We start from the raw sequence: 6,351 nt of genomic DNA on the forward strand, positions 1-6,351 counted from the left end.
GTCGAAAATTAGCCTAAAACGGTGACATCCTTTAGGGAAGTTCCCCAACTGCTAGGTTTCATTACCATTTTATAATTTATGATTTTAATGTCTTTTCTGACAGTTACAACGTGTAATTTTCATTGTTACATATTCATTATTTTTTACTTTTACAGTTTCAGTTTTTTATTGACCTTTCGGTCACAACACTAATTCATCACTTTTGCTTGCACTTTTGCGTTATCCTGGATCGTCTCTTACAGACAATCCTGCAAAAAAATTCTGGTTGGCGACGCCGACATTCGAACCCCGGTCTACGGCTTGAGCATGCCTTGTTTGAACCAGTTAATGCGCCTTAACTAACTGATCCACCGACATCTCGTCGCGCAGGTTAACTGTATCGCGTGTCAGTATTCCCTTTATAGTTACGCAATTAGAGGAGAAATTGCATTGGGAAGGGGCTTATCTAACTTTATTCATCCACCCGAAATTCAGATTTCTCAAATTATCTTTTTGTATAAGTTTGGGCGTCGTTTGTCCTGTCTGTACTCTTTGTGCATTCAATATTTTCGTTTGTACACTCCTGGTTACGAAATTAGGAGCGAAATTGATTTCGGGGGGCTAATTTCACCCTTTTCCCCTGATAGTCAAAATCCTCAAATTTTCTTTTTTCATACGTTTGTACGTCGTTTGTACTGTTTATACATCCAATATTTTCGTTTGTGCCCTAATTGTTACGAAATTAGGGGCGAAATTCATTTCGGGGAGCTAACTTCATTCATCCCCCCAAAATTCAATTTTCTCAAATTTCCTTCTTGCATACGTTTGTACGTAGTTTGTACTCTTTGTGCTTTTAATATTTTCATTTGTACCCTCTTACTTATCCGGCTAGAGGGAAATCAAAATGTCGTGCCATCCACCCGAAGTTCAGATTTCTTAAATTTTATTTTTACATACGTTTGTACGTCGTTTGTACTGTTTGTACATCCAATATTTTCGTTGGTACCCTCCTGGTTCTAAAATTAGGGGCGAAATTGATTTCGTTGAGCTAACTTCACGCATCCCCCAAAAATTCATATTTCTCAAATTTTCTTCTTGCATACGTTTGTGCGTCGTTTTTGTGTATGTATATCCAATATATTCGTTTTCTACCCTTCTGGTTACGAAATTAGGGGCAAAATTGATTTGGGAGGACTAACTTCATTCATCCCCCCGAAATTCCAATTTCTCAAATTTTCTTCTTTCATACGCTTGTACGTCGTTTGCAATGTTTGTACTTTTACTATTAATATTTTTACCTTCTTCGTTGCCCAACTAGGGGGAAATCAATATTTCGTGCCATCTCCCTGAAATTCAAATTTCTAAAATTTTCTTTTTGCATACATTTGTACATCATTTGTTCTGTTTGTACTTGTAATATTCTCGTTTTTACCATCTTGGTGGCCCGGTTAGGAGGAAATCAAAATTTCGTGCCCTCTATCCAAAATTCAAATTTCTCAAATTTTCTTTTTGCATACGTTTGTACGTCGTTTTTACTGTGTGTAAGTCCAAAATTCTCGTTTATACCCTCCTGGTTACGAGTTTAGGGGCGAAATTGATTATGGAGGGGGGGGGGGCTAACTTCATTCATCCCCCCCGAAATTAAAATTTCTCAAATTTTTTTCTTGCATACGTTTGTACATCGTTTGTACTTTTTTTACTTTTAGTATTTTCATTCGTACCCTCATCCTTACCCCGCTCGGGGAAATCAAAATAAAAACCACATAAATTTCTTTGATACGCAAACACGAAAAAAATAAGCCCCATAACTTGAAAATGCATCGAGTCTATCATACCGTATCACACACACATCCTTGTCCTAAAAACGTAATAAATCGACTCCTGCGTGTTCAAACCATACTTCTATAATGATATCTAAAATTTTTAAAAACGATTTACGAGTTGTTTATCTGTAAATTAATGTAGTCTAAATTTTGTAGGAAAAAAATATCTTTAAAATGTATTTTGGAGATTAAATTTAACATCAAATTTAATTTTTCTGAAACAAAACGTTCAAATAATACCTTTTAATGTTTTATTATTCAATTAAAATACTCGTTAAATTGACAAAGTTTTTAAATAACGTACGGACTGTTATTTGAAATTATTGCTATTGATAATAGACTTTGACAATACTTCATTACATGAATTTGAATTAATTAATTTTATAAGCAACAGCGAGTCATGCTACTCTTCATCAACGCTTGACTTGTCGTGCTACTTTTCGTCAGGTTTTTGGGAGTGGTTTTACGCTTCACCATTGCTTTGCGAGTGGTGTTAGTTTTCGCCAGCGCTCTACGGGTCGTGCTTTTCTTCGTGATCACTGAATAAACTGTCTACGAACGGTGCTACATTTCGTTGGCGTTTTGAGAGTCGAATCTTTGCGACCACCCGCGAGTAGTGCTTAGCTTCGCAAGTGCTCGAGGGGTGGTGTTGCTACTCTTCTTTAAGAAATTTTGAACCATGCTATACTTCGCTAGGAGCGTCGAACGGTGTTTTATTTGTCAAGCGCTGAACGCTGCTAGTCTTTGTACGGACCATCGATACATCAGATCGGTTTGTCCATGCATGGCGCCCGATAGTGCGGGAATTTTCAGATAACAATTTCTTTTCGCAAATGATACCAGTTTTGTCCTCTTTAATGGCTGCCACCCTCGAAAAATGTTAAATCTAAACAAGACAATAATGTATGAGTGAAAATTTCATATTGGAAAGAAAAAAACTCACCTAAATTTTCAGTAAGAAAAAAAGTTCCTTCTCACTTCCAGGTTGGAGGCAATGTGGTGGATCTTCAGTTTGGAAAAATAGTCCTCAACAACAAGTGTATGATTTGGCAGTTTTAAGAATAATTATCAGCAGAGGAGTTGAACTTTTACAAACCAAAAACACATCAACAAAAATTAGATAAATTCAGGCAAAAATGGAGCATTTACATTTCAATTTGGAATGGAAGCTTCTAATGTGTCCCCTAAGGGTTCGCATTTTTCTTGCACCTTCTTCCCTATTCCTTTACATACCCCCCACACACTTACTTTGTGTTGAGAGGGGAACCTACAGTTTAAGGTGGGTTCCGAATCACCAAGAGCAACAGCTTTTATTTCTTAGTGAAAACCTTTTTCTCTATCACTGTTAAAAAAGTGGAGTTATATTCAACTCCGAGACATACCCTATAAAAGTCCCACCGTTTTGAGTGAACGACAAGCGGAATAAAAACAGAAGATTTACAATATAACTCTTGGAAAAGAACTCCCTAACTGCATTGTCCGGAGTTATTATAATCAACTCTGTTCTGACCCTATAGTTGTCCCACAAAACCATCAGGAGTTGATCTTCAGGAGTATATATCTCTAAAAAGGAAGCCTGAAAGAAGTATTCACTATTTATAAATAGGATCCAGTACTCTTAATAGATTTTATGGCTGATGCCTTACCAAGGATAAACGGGCTCCTTACGGTGGACCAACCTTGGGGGTCGAAGCTGAATTTTAGAAGACTCGAAAATGAGTCAGCGATCTCCTTGGGCTTGGAGGCTCCATACGGGGGCAACGGAAAGCCGCCGAGATCCAAAAACACTCGACGCAGATGGTCGGATTCGATGTACTGCCTTGAGACAAAAACACGGGTGTCGCACAGTAGGATTTGTAGCTTGAGCGCCAGGGGGTGCTTCACCCCGCCCACATTGCAACCAACCAACCAACAAACTCTGTCTTATATAACAAACGCAATCTTAAAAGTTGCATATAAAAGGCCGAATTTCTATTTCGATTCGGGCAGACTGACTCACTTCAAGTAAATTTCTTTACATCTGTCACTCTGCAAAAGGAAAAAAAAGTTCGCCTAATTTTTTTTAAAACTACTTATTTTATCGGCAAAAAATTTGGGCTTGAAATTAGTCATCCTGTACAATTTGAACTGGATTCGGCGTTTGCTATTTCAAAATACAATAAAAATATATTTTTATACACTTTTCTTGTACAAAATTAATTTACTGTTAAATATACTATATAGCTGCAATAAATAGTGCAATGTACCCTGGAACTTTAATAAAATATAAGCGTTTCAAATCGCATTGCCCATAGAAAGACCAATGAACCTATTTTTTAATTATCATAGGGTTATGGATCATGCAATGATGCTTTGGGATAAAAATTCTTTTGAATTCTAATTGAAAAGCTGAGTGATGTTCTTCTATTACAAATTTAAGCTGTGTGATCGTACCCTCGGAAATTATAGGTGAAAGAATAATGTCCATAATATAGAAAAGTAACTTTAGAACTCTCCACTTTTTATTTACTATATCGTAAGAGAGATGTGATAGATGTAAAATTTCACCTATAGTGAGAGGTAAAAAGCGTAAATGGCACCAATTCTGTGAAGCTCGTTCTCCAATCAAGCAACCAGCATTTTATAGTAAAATCGGACTTGGCTTATCACTTTTATCTATGCAGTCATAAGAGAATGATGCGATTCGGTTGTTCAGTTGTTCTAGGGTTATTAATTTCAAGTCAATAATAATAAAACTAAGAAATGATTTTATTTCCAATGGTCCTACACCCTCTAAAACATCATGCATTACATCTGCATTCATGTTTTCAAAAAAATCGAAGTACTTTAGTTCACCCAGCTTTGATTTGCTTTTTCTTCCAAGAACATTCTTTCCCTTTTGAAGATCCTCACAATGTTTCTAATAAGAACTACTATCACCTAAATTATCGAAACTTATAACAGCAATTATTTCTTTCAAAGTGCGATCAAATACTTTTATTCCCTCAGTTTCGAAAATTTTTACATTTTCTATTAGCGGTTCTAAAATTTTAATAAAACCGAAGACCTTTAGGTTTTAAACACTGAACAATAATAGCATCAAATAATAGTGCAAAAAGTTGATTGAAAGTAACATATACACCATTATATATATCTTTCATCAAAGCTTTGTTACTCTTGTGTGTAGACAGATTGTATTTTCATACGTCGAAATTGTTGAGAATAAACTTTAAAGTTTCGAGAATGGACACATACATGAAAGTACAAGGTACTGGAATATTTTTATATGTCTGAATTTTCTTATCGTAAATCTGGTCATATCGGGGTCCCCAATTTTTTTTATAGGCGCTACCTAACCAACGGATTTCTTAAATAGTTTATGTCTCCGGTATGTAAACTTAAGTGAAGTTAAAGTCAATTCCGTTTGTTTAATGTAATTTTTTAAGCTTTTACAATTATTTAAGTTTTCTTTTCTCATAGTTTGTTAATATAATCAAAAACGTCCATCACTTTTTCTGCAATAATCTCAACAATAGTTTGTATAGTTGATTTAGGTATTGAGCTGGCTTCTAAGCCCAAAAAGAGGTTTTCATTCAATTCTCAGTATTATTATCATTAATGTCAGGAAATGAATAATCAGCAGGAAAATTTTTGTTATCAGAATCATTAAAAGAATCTTCTAAGTCATAAAAATTGCCGGTAGAATAAAACTGGCTGCTATTTGGATTTTGATAATCTATATCCATTGGTTGTTCATCGGAATCAATGCAACTATAAGTTTTATAAACTAAAAAATATTTAGGAAAGCAAAATGTGCAACATAAAATGTTATACAGTGTAGTTTCTTGAGATCAACGAAGTTGAGATTTATACTTGATCTCAGACGAATTTACTCACTGACCACTTTTCTTCGTAAGCCAAGCTCGAACTTCCCTCATTTTAGGTAAAAAAGTGATACCGTTGTTCATACCATAATAATGGACTTGGATGAAGTCAAACATAACTTTCAGGCTGGCGTCAAATTCGACCTTAAGCACAAAGTGGGATTTGAACAACAGATCAAAAGCATCAGTGGGCATCTTAGCGTCAATGGGTAATTTTTGACCATCTAAGGCGATAAAATGTAAGGATATGGCTGGCTTACTCACCCCAGCGGCAATAAGGCATGGTTGTGTGGTGACGATTTTCACATCATCAATGGGAGTTCCATTCTGAAAGAATGTAGTAGCTCTTATAAAATATTATTCGTTATAATTTAATTTTTTTAGGAATATCTTTACGTGCGGATACATCAAGGACAAGTCTTCACCAATCTCCAAAGAAATTAAAATGAATGTCTACAAAAAATTCAATGACTAATTATTTTTTAATAAAAAAAGAAGTTAACTAGATACGGTATATCGAGAAATCTCGGAAATTTTGATACATATTATACATGTTATACTCATGTAACCTTCCTCGGAACCTGGGTCTTTCAAAGAAGGAAATTCTTTATTTATTTGTTTGGCACAAGCAACTTTTTGTTCCTTAGAGGGATAGTTTCCAAACTTGTCAACTAAATGGTCGATAT

The 6,351-nt window shown here is 35.2% G+C and overlaps 1 protein-coding gene across 2 annotated transcripts in view; it reads right to left on the minus strand.

Annotated features, from left to right (window-relative positions):
* The window catches only part of LOC117172980, a 249,464-nt gene that overhangs the window by 70,062 nt on the left and 173,051 nt on the right, over positions 1-6,351 (minus strand). The gene's annotated exons all lie outside the window — the stretch shown is intronic.

Source organism: Belonocnema kinseyi, chromosome 5 (assembly GCF_010883055.1).
Source record: "Belonocnema kinseyi isolate 2016_QV_RU_SX_M_011 chromosome 5, B_treatae_v1, whole genome shotgun sequence".
Classification (NCBI taxonomy): domain Eukaryota; kingdom Metazoa; phylum Arthropoda; class Insecta; order Hymenoptera; family Cynipidae; genus Belonocnema; species Belonocnema kinseyi.